Source organism: Bos indicus x Bos taurus, chromosome 9, assembly GCF_003369695.1.
Source record: "Bos indicus x Bos taurus breed Angus x Brahman F1 hybrid chromosome 9, Bos_hybrid_MaternalHap_v2.0, whole genome shotgun sequence".
In the NCBI taxonomy this organism is placed as follows: Eukaryota; Metazoa; Chordata; class Mammalia; order Artiodactyla; family Bovidae; genus Bos; species Bos indicus x Bos taurus.
In genome coordinates this window covers 16321189-16336422 of record NC_040084.1, presented here as the reverse complement: position 1 = coordinate 16336422, position 15234 = coordinate 16321189, and the positions used below count along the sequence as shown (strand labels likewise).

Sequence of the window (15234 nt, the reverse complement as noted above, 5' to 3'; positions counted from 1 at the left end):
CAACCATCTCATCCTCTGTCGTCCCCTTCTCCACCTGCCTTCGATCTTTCCCAGCCTCAGGGTCTTTTCTAATGAGTCAGTTCTTCACATCAAATGGCCAAAGTATTGGAGTTTTAGCTTCAGCATCAGTCCTTCCAGTGAATTTTCAGGACCGATTTCCTTTAGGATTAACTGGTTGGATCTCCTTGCAGTCCAAGGGACTCTCAAGAGTCTTCTCCAATACCACAGTTCAAAAGCATTAATTCCTCAGCGCTCAGCTTTCTTTATAGTCCAACGCTCACATCCATAAATGACTACTGGGAAAACCATAGCTTTGACTAGATAGACCTTTGTTGACAAAGTAATGTCTCTGCTTTATAATGTGCTTTCTAGGTTGGTCATAGCTTTTCTTCCAAGGAGCAAGCGTCTTTTGATTTCATGCCTGCAGTCATCATCTGCAGTGATTTTGGAACCCCAAAAATAAACTCCTTACAAGGAGTGCTGAAAACCAGCACCCCCAGAGCACTTGATTTAATCCTTGCACAGGCAGAGGCCAAGTGCCAATCTGTAGTCGGTAGTGTGTATACACATTGTTCTTATTGTTGTCATTATTATTGTTTCTCCAAAACGGTCAATTTGGGGAAAACTAAAAACAAAGCAAAAATTACAATGGAGACATGTCTGTTTTTGTTCTTTAATTATTTTGTCCCTTTGTGCGTGAGGCCAGCCCTTTTCATCAAGACTTCCTTGGATACATTCTTAGAGAAAGAGAAGGAGCTGGTAGCTCCTTAAATGACTGAGATGAATTAGTCTTAATAAGAAAGAGAAAGTGTCCATGAATTCCAAGTTACCTGTGCCCTAAAAAGTTGATAGGGGACAACACAAAGATAATATAACTGTATTAACTCACCCTAAAAGAGAACAAAAATGATGCCTTTGAACACCCATTTTTATGGATAAGTTGCTTGTGCTTGTGCCCAGTAGTTATGTCATGCCCAACTCTCTGTGGCTCCATGGGTTGCAGCCTACCAGGCTCCTTTATCCATGGAACTTTCCAGGCAAGAATATTAGCATGCATTGCCATTTTCTACTCCAATTGTTAGGGTAGCATAACAAAATAGCTTCTCAGAAAGGAGAAGAGTAAAGATTAAGTGAAAACACAGTCCTTATTTATTCAGTATCTCATTTTTATATCCTTCATAACCATAATACCGGAGATTTTGAGCAACAGGAACATTTTGAACTTACAACAGGGCTTTAAGATAACACAATGTCTATTTTTTTTTAATTAATACTGATTAAAAAGGAAAATAAACTACAGAGCTAGCTCTTTAATCTGTTTTATAGCAATCTCATAGAAAATGGTAATGTTTTCTAAAATTACAACATTTTGCATATGCTAAGTTGAATGTCAAAATTGGATAACATCAGCTGCAACTGTGGTGTCAAAAATCTGATAGCAAATTTGCTGCTCCATTTTGCTTGCAACATTATACCACAGATATGCATCAATTTTTGCTCCTGGAGGACAAAACATATCCATGATTATATTCATACCTTGCTGAAGGTCATCATTGATTAAGACTTCTGATGCTGGAATCTGGAAGAATTTTTCAGAATTTGTGAGGTAAGTTTCGAATTCTCCCATTCCATTGTCAAGACTGAATGTCATTATAAACACATGTTGGAGGGGTACAGTAGCCAGCACTTCTGCTACAGAAGAAGGAATCCACAAAGTTTTATCAACGAGGGAATTTAGATTTTGTATTGGTCTCGAACTAGAACACTGTTTACATCCATAGTAACGTATTTTTCCTTGCAGAAGGAATGGTGCTGAAAGGTCAAGTATTTCCACATCTTTGTGACGAGATCTCATAGGAATTACTCTATGAAACTTGTTTGAGTGTTCTCAGATTTCACTGAGTGTATCTCCTTCTATCAAAATTAGACATTCATTTGAAAGTGGAAGAATACCATTATTTTTCACAAAATGAACAGCTACTTTTCATTTCCTTTGATCTTTAGCTAAACTGAGGTCATGTAAACTCAGAAGACTCTTTCAATCTGTTAAACTTTATTGTACTAAGTGTCATTCACTGCAAGAAGTTCCACATGAAGGTGTTCTGGTTAAGATTTTGCAAGAGGGTGTAATCAAAAGCCCCATATACAAAATAAACCATTAGATGATTTGAAGAATGGAGAAGTTAAGCTACCATTTTTATTTATCTCCATGTGGTGAATAGGAGCCTTCAGATGACATTAGAATTTATGTTGGCTTATCTTAATCTCCTGGGACTTCCCAGGCGGCACTAGTGGTAAAGAACCCGCCTGCCAATGCAGAAGACTCAAGAGATGTGTGTTTGATCTCTGGGTTGGGAAGATCCCGTGGACAAGGGCAGGGCAACCCACTCAGGTATTCTCCCCTGGAGAATCCCATGGAGAGAGGAGTCTGTTGAGATACGGTCCATGGGGTCGCAAAGAGTTGGACACTATCGAAGCAATTTAACATGCACATGCAATTTAATCTCCTAAGGAAAAAAAAAGCCATAAAAACTAAGAAACTATAGTAATAGTCTTATTGAGTTAATTTAAAAGATTCCAGATATTGGGTGTCACATACTCATAAATCATTGATTAAATCTTTCAATGGCAAATATATTAACAAATGGACTTCAACAATAAAAAATGTACTATTCAATTTAAAAGAAATGAAGTAAGGATTAAGCTAATGTATTCAACACTTAGGCACTCAAATTATGAGAAAATTGCTTCAGGTTTTCCACTAAGAAATGATAAGACATTTATTCTGCTTAGCATCAATGCCCTTATCACAGCTGATATAAATCATTATTTCAGTGCAGTTCCTAAGTGACCAAATCCACAAATGACTTGCAATTTGTTTAGAAACTAATCATTGCAATTTTCAGATTTTCTACTGGCACACCTCAAAAGGAGGCTGCGGTGTAACTGCATGAACGTCTGCAAGCAGGAAACAAACAGAATTTATGATTTTACTGCCTGTTCTACTTCAGCTGAAAATGATCAGGGGGAAGAAAATGCAGACAGGCACACAGTCAGAGGTTTAGAGAAAAACATGAGGAGGAACGTAAGGGTAAGTAGAAGCCTTTGTTGGAAATGCCTTTGGAGTAGTTTGTATTTCTATTTTTTGCGATAGTGTTTTACATGATATGTGGGGTATTTGTTAAGCAAAATGGATCCTCCTAGGAAATCACTGATAACTCTTCTGAAGACACTGCCCTCCTAGTATGGTTGAATTTAATAAATAGAACCGAACCTACAGACAGTGTGGGTCTCTATAAAATAAATCTCCTGAAATGTATTTATAGAAATAAAAAGGGGAAAGAAGAGTTGAAGTCCTTTTTGTGTGTCCATAAGGAGAAATCCCTACATATGCTGTCTGTACCGGGAAACACACTAGGCCACATCCCTTCACTTTAGTCTGCATTATGTGTCTAATAATGTAATTTCAGTACTGAAAACATGTATTTGTTCATAAGCTAATAAAAACACCTTACAAACATACTCATTTTGAGAAAAAGATTCACATTCATAATAGGGATATGAATTTTACCTGGCAGATAGACAGCAGTCATCAACCCCCGACGTAGGGATACTGTTGACCTACACAACTTATTTCCTGTAAAATATTTTGCTACGCTGTGCTGTGTGCCAAGAAGCTGAGATCTTTAAAGGACAAAAGCAGAAAATGAGTTTTGCTTGCAAAGTATTTCTGATGTATTGTTTTGAATGCCACCATAAAATCAACAAGAACCAAAAAAAGCTTTTAGAAAATGTATTGTTGAAGTTTATTTCTTTTCAACTAAAGTGCTTAAAGAACCCTTCTTTAGCAGATGGACTGCTACAGGCAGGAAAATAACATATATTTGAAACAGCACACCATATTGTGTGTGTCAGGGGGAGTTCAACAGGCTAAATTAATATATGATGGTTTTCTCTTCCCCCTCCTTGTGTAACACCTGCTGTGATGAGTTTGAATTCTGAGCATTTCTAGCTCTCAGTATTAGAATATGGTAAGCTTAAACAGTAAATATTGGCTTCTCCCCTGCTTTACAGAGAATTTCTGTGCATTTTGTGGACACCCTGCCATGGTTTCTGCTAGTGGGGTGCAGAGGAACCCAAAACCAATCACAGCAAGTGGGAGGTTTAAACTACTGTCTTGATGAAAAAAATATTATGTTCATAAAAGCAAAATTATTTACTGAGGCGTTCCACCTGCCAAGTATTGAAAGAGTAAATGATAAATATTTTCCCCAGATATTATAAATTGCAAGCATATTTGAAAATGATATTTCCTTATACCTACAAATATATACACTGTTGAAACCACAAGAAGAAGCTCCTCCTCATTTTGTTAATTAATTAATTTCAAGCACAGTTGACTTCATAACTCTGAACTTTTCAACTAAACAGAAAAATGTTTAATTTCATAAGTAAACATACATATGAGATTTTTTTCATTTTTTAAAGCCAGTTTTTTTTTAAATAATTTGCAACTGGAGTACCCAGGATCATTGTGAGAACAGATATTGATTAACATCATGAAAAAAAAAATATAAGACCAGTGTCCATAAAAAAGATTTGAAGTCTTGGAAAATTCACCAATTGATGTCAGTTTCACTAATTGCTTTGTTCCAGTACTCTTGCCTGGAAAAAAATCCCATGGACGGAGGAGCCTGGTGTGCTGCAGTCCATGAGGTGGCTAAGAGTGGACATGACTGAGCGACTTCACTTTCACTTTTCACTTTCATGCACTGGAGAAGGAAATGGCAACCCACTCCAGTGTTCTTGCCTGGAGAATCCCAGGGACGGGAGAGCCTGGGGGGCTGACGTCTATGGGGTCGCACAGAGTCGGACAGGACTGTAGCAATTTAGGAGCAGCAGCAGCAGCAGAATCTCTAACCACAGGATTTCTGGCTCTACCATTTCAGCACCTCTGCTTTTGTGAATTTTGCCCATTACCTCCAGGTGGCCAATTAGCCAACCCCCACCAGTCCCATTTTCTCTAGCGTCACACTTGCAGATTTTCCTCCTTCCCAGGAGACTTAAGTGACTTCTCTACTACTCAGTCACCAAATACTGGCTCAATCTGTTAACCATGCCTTCTTTCTAAAAGACTTCTTCCCACAAGTTTAAGTCCTATTCATATGATAGTTACTCTCCAGTTTGTATCAACTTTAAGTTCATGTATTCACCTGCCAATTTGACATCTCCACATAACTGTCCACACAATCTAACCTCACAATTGACATGTCCAAAATAAACTCTCCCGCTAAAAATCTTCTCTACCTTACTCCCACTTAGCAACACTGTTCATGAATACCTACAGACAAAATACAAAGATCTGATTGAGTTTTTCCTTGTCCTTGCTCCCTTAATCCAGCAACAGTTTCTGTTGACGCAAACTCCAAATCATCTCCCAAATCTGTCCTCTTCTCTCCATCTTCACTGTTACAAACCTTCTTCAGAACCCCATTACTGTTATATTGGGTCACTACATTAATCTTTTTATCCTGTCCTTTATACTCCATGCCAGGCACCAGTTAGGGTGATCTATGTTGAGTAAATCAGACCAGAGTATTCTCCTTCCTAAAAAAAAAAGAAAAAAATCAATGTTTTCTTCCTTTGGCTTATGAGGCAATATGTGAACTAGCTTGGCTCTCTAGATTCATCTCATGCAATGATATCCATTTTTACAATGTGCTGGCCACCCTGGCCATCTTCTATTACTCCAACAAGTCATGCTCTTTCCAAATACACATCTTTACATTAGCTATTCTCTTGGTCTGGAAAGGTCTTTGCCCAGATCAGTGCAATCTTATTCTTCTGATTTAGACTTTGGATTAAATTTTCCTTCCTAAAAGAATGCTACCCTGGACACCAAATTTTAAATAGACTCCCTCTCCCACTCCACACCAAACACTCAATAAGATCCCACCATGTTTTACAGCATTTGTCACCAGTGATTTATATTTTGTATTCTATTAGAAGACATTTTACACGTGTTCCTTTCCTGTTGTGTTTGTTGCTAAGTCCTAGCATCTTGAACAGGGCTTGAAACATAATATATGCTCAATAAATGTTGTTGAATAAATATGCATGTTAGAATGTTAGGGGTACCTACAAGAAAGTTCCAACTGAGGATGAGTATGGTCAGCTTTGGAGTTGTTTCTTTTTTTAATATGTAAAATGACCTTTGACTTTGTTCATTTACTTTCCCTGGTTTCAGTCTTGTCCCCATCCATCACTGAGTGGCCGCAGGTGGGGCTTTGGATAAATGCTTATGTTCTCTGTATGCATTTCTTTAAATATAAGATATAGATTTATATTTGTCCATTTGATACATTAAATAATGTCTAAATCTCCACTCTGTGCCAGATACTAGACTGGGCACCCAGAATACAGCAGTAAACACTTTATGCAAAAATTCCTGCCTTCAGAGATTTATATTCTATCAGGAGGATATGAACCACAGTCAAGAAAAATAAGCCACATATATAGCATGTAGATAGTGGTAAATGTTAAGCATAAAAATAAAAATAGCAAAGAAGTATAGGGATCCAGAATTGGTGGGGGGGAGTATTATACTTTTTAACTAGAGTGTCCATAAAAGATGCCATTTAAGCAAAGACATGAATTAGGTGGAGTGAGTCATCCAGGTGGCTCAGAATCTTGCAGAGAGAACAAGTGCAAAGACTATCCTGACAGAGAAGCCAACAAGGAGGACAGCCTGGCTGCAGAGGGATGAGTGAGAGGGAGGAAGGCAGGAGATGAGGTCAGAGAGGGCTGGACTGGAGGCAGAACACAGGAAGTCTTTGGGAAGAGCACTGGGTTTTATGCCTGTGAGATAGGGCAGCAATGGAGAGCTTGAGTGAAGGAGAAAATTGATCCGACTCCCTTTTTTTCTCAGCAAAATTTTTTTTAACTGAAGTATAGTTGCAGTTCGATGTTATATAAGGTAACAGTGTACAATTTAGGGATTCACAGTTTTTAACGGTTACACTCTATTTATAATTGCTATAAAATATTGGTTATATTCCCTGTGTTATATAATATTTTCTTATAGTTTATTTTATGCCTAATATCTTGTGCTTCTTAATTCCCTACCCAGACATTTCCCCTCCCTCCTCCCCTCTGGTAAAAACTAGTTTGTTCTATCTGTGAGTCTGTTTCTTTTTTGTTACATTCACTAGTTCATTGTGTTTTTTTAGATGCCACATAGTTCAGTTCAGTTCAGTTCATTTCAGTCGCTCAGTCGCTCAGTCGTGTCCGACTCTTTGCGACCCCATGAATCCCAGCAGGCCAGGCCTCCCTGTCCATCACCAACTCCCGGAGTTCACTCAGACTCACGTCCATCGAGTCAGTGATGCCATCCAGCCATCTCACCCTCTTCGTCCCCTTCTCCTCCTGCCTCCAATCCCTCCCAGCATCAGAGTCTTTTCCAATGAGTCAACTCTTCACTTGAGGTGGCCAAAGTACTGGAGTTTCAGCTTTAGCATGATTCCTTCCAAAGAAATCCACATATATAGGATAAAATAAAATATTTGTCTTTCTTTCCATGTTGCTGCAAATGGCAAAATTTTATTCATTTATATGACTGAGTAGTATTCTGTTGTGTGTGTGTGTGTGTGTGCACTCAGTCATGTCCAACTCTTTGTGACCCTATGGACTATAGCCCTCAAGGTTCCTCTGTCCATGGGATCTTCCAGGCAAGACTATTGGGGTTGGTTACCATTTCCTTCTCAGGGATCTTCCCCACCCAGGATTCAAATTCATGTTTCCTGAATTGACAGACAGATTTTTCACCACTGATCCATCTGGGAAACCCATTCCATTATATATATATATATATATATATATATATATATATATATATGTATATCTCACATTTTCTTTATCTATTCATCTATTGATGGACACATATATGTATACATTATTTATTATATATTATTTATTTTACAAATATTTTTAAAAATCACCACAAAATACATTTTTGCATTGGAAATTTTACCCAATTGTATTTTCTTTCCCTGAACAATATTTTCATATATATTTACTAATAAGCAAACACAGAGTTTTGCTAGCTTTTGTGAAGGGGGAGAGCACAATGTTTTAATTAGGGTATGCTTGCCTATGAAAGGTACTGAAGTGATATTCTGTAGAAGTCACTAACATTGATTTACTAGCTTGGCATTGTTGCAATCAATTTCAGATAAGGGAAATATTGACAAAGGTAGAAGATGGTCATTCCTCTGGAAACCAGTTATCTTGAAAGTATTCAAAGAAAGTGACACAGAAACCAACATGAAGGAGCAAAAATAAACATAATAAAATAATAAAAGGTTTATATATTAATTTCTCACAAAAAATAAAAAATATATCACCACAAAAGTAAGCTCTTATCTTTGAATAGTTACATAAGTACATTTTGATGATCTGTTTTTAATTACATATAGCTATATTTTGCAACTTTTTTTTTAATTTAGAAAGCTTCTGTAACCAAAGGAGATTCCATATTAACTTTGTAAAACACTAATTACAAATATCTGTAGTAGTAAGTATAATAACAAAATAAATATAATATATTTTATAAATAATATAATTAGTTAGGTACTCCCTCTCCCACTGAAATCTGAAGTTAAGGGTACTAGTTTATTGAAGTACTTTCTTTTTAATTTGTATTTGTCCTTACAAGGTCTGAGGGCTTCCCTGGTAGCTCAGTTGGTAAAGAATCTTCCTGCAATGTGGGAGACCCCAGTTCAATTGCTGGGTTGGGAAGATCCCCTGGAGAAAGGAAAGGCTACTCACTCCAGTATTGAGGCCTGGAGAATTCCATGGACTGTATAGTCCATGGGGTCGCAAAGCTGGATATGACTGAGCGACTTTCACTTCACATAGAAGGATTGAAAGCATTCTAGGCAGAGGCATAAAATTGTTAGTACCTGGAAACACAGGCACAAACTAGATAAAGTAGAAAATACTTTAGAAACAGGGATTCGATTGAATGTCAAACTATTATATTCTCCCTCACTGAAGACCTCACTGATCTTAATTAATGATTTTTCCATTACAAGCTCAAAGCTTTCCCTTTAATAATTGAAAAACAAAAGCCTTTATTTAAATTTTATAAATGTACATCTTTTCTGTCCTTCCTCTTCTACCTGTGAAATTTAGTCCAGTTCAGAAAATTACCTCAATTTTTAGATCATCTTTCTAATTCTTTAAAATGGACATTTAAAACCAAATACTTTTCCAAAACACTGTTGCTTTTCTCCTTTGGACTTGAGCACTTTGTTTAGGAGGAGGAAGGGTAAAGATGAGGAGAAAAGGAGGATGTAGCAAATTAAGGGAAAAAAATTAAGCCAAGATCATAATGTGGTGAGCAGCTGTACTAATAAATGCCAATTGAAACTTTCTTGCCATTATGTCTAGTTGAAGCAGAATGCAATCAGTGACAAGAAAAATTCTTACCCACATTCTCATTTTTCTGATCCCTATTTCTCACATCATAATTATCAGTATCAGACCTTGCATCTTGCCTCTGTTCTCTCAAGGTCATCACAGGGCTGCTGAAGGCCTGAGCCTCTCTGCCTCCAGCATCTCCTTTAGTTTTCTCTCTCCTCTTTCATTGTTTTCTCTCTGCAGGCTCAATTTGAACAGAAACTCAACCCACTAGGCAGGCACAGTCAGTTAGCAAGTGATAAGAAGCTATCAGCCTCAAAAAAAAAAAAAAAAAAAAAGACAACTAAATGGTATAAAAGCAGTGAGGAGGAGCTGTGTGGAAATGTAATACTTTGGTTCAGCTTTTCTCTGTGGATTTAATCATTTCAACGTCCTCACTTACCCTCTGCTGTCCTTCCAAGTAGATTAGCCTCTATTATCAGTTCTCAGGAACCAGGACAGAGAGTGAACCAGGAGAGAGCAGGTGCAGCTGTGCAACAGAGTGGAAGAACCGCCATTCCACCAGGCTCAGGGCAGGACTGAAGAAGCAGATGGCTAGGGTTCCAGCTACTTTGCAGCACCAAGTTTCATGCTGACCCTTTGAGATAAACCACCAACAGGAAAAATGTGCCCTGACTGGATGAAAGCAAAGCAACCCACCACAGCCTGCTCCTTTTGTGGTAGAGAGGATTTCCCAGCCCAACACTTGTGCAGAAGGGATCTCAAGTCATCCTCTAGTAATCTTGGCCACATTGTAATATTATGATAATATCATTAGCATTGTGGCTTTGATCCATCCCTGCCCCATGTGGGTTCACTTCGGTGCTCATGGAAAAGATTCAAAATGGCGCCTGGTGGAAACGCAAGAATCACAGATGACATGCTTCTAGGAAAGGGGAAATGCAGTTACCCTCATCTAAACCCCAAAAAACTAACCCCGTATTAAAAATCTAAGCTATCCCTGCAACGTGTAACTCACTCTACAGGAATGCCTGTGTGCTCTCCCACACATGCTGCTGCTGCTGCTGCTAAGTCACTTCAGTCGTGTCCAACTCTGTGCGACCCCATAGACGGCAGCCCACCAGGCTCCCCCGTCCCTGGGATTCTCCAGGCAAGAACACTGGAGTGGGTTGCCATTTCCTTCTCCAATGCATGAAAGTGGAAAGTGAAAGTGAAGTCGCTCAGTCGTGTCTGACTCTTAGCGACCCCATGGACTGCAGCCTACCAGGCTCCTCTGTCCATGGGATTTTCCAGGCAAGAGTACTGGAGTGGGGTGCCATCGCCTTCTCTGCTCCCACTTATACTGTGCTTCTAATAAACTCTGTGCCTGCTTTGCAATCTTGATCTCTTTGTCAAATATTTTATTCAAAGAATACAAGGACTGAGATCCTTTTGCTCATAGGAAACAGGACCAGCGCTCTCATCATCTGGGCACTTAGTCTAAAAGAATGGGCTCATTTGATTTCATGTTTACTTCACGCATCTATGATAGCCCATCCTGTTTACAGAAAAGATTACAAAAGATCATAGACTTTAATTAGCTAATATTGGTTTTTTTTTTCAAGATTTTTATTAGACTGCAGGGGTATCTGTATTATCTTTAAAGGTCAGGTTTCAAATTAAGACAAAGATGGAAAACTGGTGGCCCATGGGTTGCTATATGGCTGTCACACAAACTTTCTCTGGCAGACCCTGTGTTTTTATAAAAACTGAGTTGAAATCCTTTCAGACAGTGCACACAATTATGCTCTCTCCATCCCCCATTCTTCCCTATTATTTTGTACTCGACCTGACCCACACACTAGTTTATCTGTCTGTCTATTACAGATATTTCAGATAGAACCCTCACAGTCTTTCAATCTATGTTGATCCGGGTGTGCCAAGAGAGGAAATTTGAAACCATTGTATGTTTCTATCTGTTCAACATCAATTTACTTGTACAGACAGAACTTTTCAGGTTTCCATGTTCCATATACTTCATCTCAGTTTACCAGAGGAACAAAGAGCTAATGACTTACATTTCTAATTGTTTCATTATAATTTAACTTCTCTTGCTGTCTACACAGAAAGGTGGCCAACTATCACTTTTTCTCTGTCCTTCAAATAATGGATAATTATTAATGATTTTATTTGAGATTGAAATATTTAAAAGCCATATGCATAATTGATAATTTCCTTTGACCTATTAATCAATTAATGGTTCAGTGTGCATATTCATGTCTATCCTGTGGTATATTTTAGCAATCAACACATGGGACTGATAGAAATATTCTCATATGGAGCTGAGCACAATGCATGAACTTCTTTTAGATTCTTTCATCCATTCACCTGACTCACCTATGCCATTTTATCCCTGAACACTGTAGGGAGAGTGTTCACTTTTCTTATAGGTACCGTGGCTGGTCCAATAAGTAAAGTGATGTAAGACAGATCAACAGGAGAAAAACTGAAGTATAATAACATGTATATCCCTTACATATGTGAGAGTGATCCAGTAAAACTGAGTAAGTCCCCAAAGTGGCAGAGCCCTCACCTAATAACATCTTCAGCTAGATAGCAGATGTTAGAAGTGGGGAGTCAGGTGTGGGAGGTTACCAGGAAAAGCACGCTAAAAGAGGTTAAGATTGTTAAGCATATTTAAGTCTATTTCCTTCTGCATAGAAGGAAATAGTGTTACAGAATTGGTCAACCAGACACATGCTGGGGTCCCAGCCCGGGCAGAGACCTCCCTCTTGTCTCAGCCAGAGAGGTTCTTTTTCTGATGAGATTTGCACAGCCAATAACAAACGCTATGCTGAAACTAGAACAACTCAAGCTTTATTAAATGGTCAAAAAATGGAGAAATGGGACTTTAGTTCACAAATCAACTCAACCCAATTTGAGTGAGACAAACTTGGATGGAGACACCAATTTGGATGGACAGCAAATATATAGGAGGGTCAAGGTAAAAGGGAGAGATTGGGAAAGAGTGGGAGAAATAAATATCATGAGTTAACCAGGAACAAGGATGTGATTTGGACCGAAAACTAATACAACTCACCTTTTCAGTCCTTTTTTGGACCTCTCTGATTGCTGTCATGGCAATTGTTAGCTCTCATGGTGCTGACAGGTGTGCCATTTAAGTAATGATTTATAATGAGTGTATAATGAGGCTCATGGTCTGCTGGAACTCAAATCTTCTGCCATCTTGGGCCTAGTTGTTTCTAACTGGTTCTTGTTTTATTCTCTTTGCAGCTTCCTCCTGAAACTTAGGTAAGAGTAATTAGCTTCTGTTTGAGAGAGGGCAGGGGTATGTTTCTGGGTAACAGAAACAGCCTTGGCACAATAGGAGTTTTTAGAGATAACTTCATCTCCCTCTTCCTGGTACAGTGAGGGAGAGGCCCTTATAAATATATATATTTATACATGTAAGTGTCTCTTACAAAAGGATAACTTCTCAGTTTTCAAAGCTTCTCCTATGTCTGCAGTTTCTTAAAAATAATCAGCCTAAAATAATCCTTATGCCAATAAAGATCTTTTAGCATGGCAAAATATGCTCTCCTGTAAAACTCAAGGATTTGGTACTCATAATAAGCCAGTTTGTCTTCATCTCCTTCATGCACTCTTTTCATCCTTATATCCATATCTTTATTCAGCCTAAAATGAATTTATTTTCCACTTGACAAATTCGCATTCATTTACCTTGAGCACAACTTGATTTTTTCCTTACAATGTTGTCCCTAAATAATGTTATCTTCAGGGTAATTACTCCTTAGTTTTATTTTAGGATTCTAAATTACTAAACATTTGTGTATTTTATTTTGAATCATTTTCCCCAGATGTTTTCTATATTTGTTATACATTCTGAATTAGATTTTAGGTTCCATGAAGTCAAGAGCTGTATGTCTTCTATGTCTTTATAGTGTTAAAAACTGAAAGTTCAACCTAGAAATTAGGAGATATCATTGATTTTATTGGGATTCCCTCATAGCTCAGTTGGTAAAGTGGCTGCCTGCAATGCAGGAGACCTGGTTTTAATTCCTGGGTTGAGAAGATCAGGCAATTCATGAATCCAGCAGCATCCTATCTGGCAATTATAAGGGCTTTCTGAGCAGCTGTACAGAATGGAAGAATTTATAGGAAGACTAGTGAGGCAAGGGAAAGGAAGAAAAAGAAAAGAGAGAATTATTCTTAGGCTAGGACATCTTTGGGGGAGCTTGGAGCGTAGGCAAAGGGTTTTATCATGCATGCTGCCGCTCCTTCCTCTGTCTGATGGACTCATTGATTACATTTCTGGTGAAGGTCCAGAGTACTATGAGGTTAGGTATAAAATCTAGATTTGGCATTATGTGTACGAGTGACACCATTATGGGCCTGTGGTTTTTCTCTTTAACAGTAGCCACCTATAGCTACTCTGATTCTTAGAGTATTCTAAAAGAATTACATATTCATATTTTGTTTCTTCATACCCCACAAACCATCAACACGATTCAGTTATTACAAACATTTAGTCTCTTATCTCCTAAATGGGTTTACCAGGTAGTGCTAGTGCTAAGGAAACTATCTGCCAATGCAGGAGACTTAAAAGACACAAGTTCAATCCCTGGGTCAGGAAGATCCCCTGGAGGAGGGCACGGCAACCCACTCCAGTATTCTTGGGCTTCCCTGGTGACTCAGCTGGTAAAGAATCTGCCTGCAATACAGGAGACTTGGGTTCAAACCCTGGATCAGGAAGATCCCTTGGAGAAGTAAATGGCTACCAACTCCAGTATTCTTGCCTGGAGAATCCCCATGGACAGAGGAGCCTGGTGGGCTACAGTCCAAAGGATCGCAAAGAGTCAGATATGATGAAGCAACTTATCACCTAATCTCCTAAACTGCCTAATTGTCGTTGTGTTGTTGTTGTTTAGTCACTCAGTCATGTCCAACTCTTTTGCTACCCCATGGTCTGTAGCCCACCGGACTCCTCTCTCCATGGGATTTCCCAGGCAAGATTACTGGGATGGGTTGCCATTTATAATGGCTTACAAAATAAAAAACACAAATCTTTTTGTAATATATTTTGATTTGTAGTTTAGAAAAGATAATTGCCACTCATCCCTACCTAAAATCCCACCTAACAGTGCTGGAGTTATGCAACATTTGCTTGGTTGGATTCCAGAACATGGATGAGGCTACTTAAACTAATGGTCAAGTCACAGGGAAGAACAGTCGAAAATCATGAGCATGGTTTCTGAATAGTACTTCTATTTGGCTGGAGCTAAAAGAAGGAGTGAAGTGTGGGAACAGAGCCACCATGCTCCTCCACTTCTCTCCAAGAAGCAGATGTTATAAACTACCCCAATTTTTCATTCTGGAATAGTTGTGGCAGGTTTTGCAGATCACAGAACCTTGTGTTTCATGAAAAGTGAAAGTCATTCAGTTGTGTCTGACTCTTTGCGATCCCATGGACTATACAGTCCATGGAATTCTCCAGGCCAGAATACTAGAGTGGGTAGCCTTTCCCTTCTCCACGGGATCTTCCCAACCCAGGGTTCGAACCCAGGTCTCCTACATTACAGACATTGAGCCACAAGGGAAGCCCTGGGTTTCATGATGCTGGTTGTAAAGTAAAATGCCAGCCTCAGCTTATAACTCTTGGGGTGAGCAGAAGGATGGATTATCCATTTGGAGAGTCATGTTTCTGTGTTATTGCTGATTGTATTAACAGGAGAAAAATATCTGAACTTTTGGCTAGTTGTATACCCTCCAGGTCAATTGGAAAGAGTTCTTGTTATTGGAATTCAGGACCCAAGG

General features: G+C 38.7%; 1 long non-coding RNA gene across 3 annotated transcripts in view; it reads left to right on the top strand.

The window, feature by feature from the left end:
- The first annotated feature begins 397 nt into the window (after positions 1-397).
- The window catches only part of LOC113898102, a 28811-nt gene continuing 13974 nt past the window's right edge, over positions 398-15234 (top strand). For 2 of the 3 annotated variants that reach the window (XR_003512520.1, XR_003512522.1), the window contains exon 1: positions 2403-3091. This is a non-coding gene — a long non-coding RNA (uncharacterized LOC113898102). Of the gene's footprint in view, positions 1607-2402; positions 3092-15234 lie in introns of those variants that run through there. The other variant, XR_003512521.1, reaches the window with a different exon arrangement.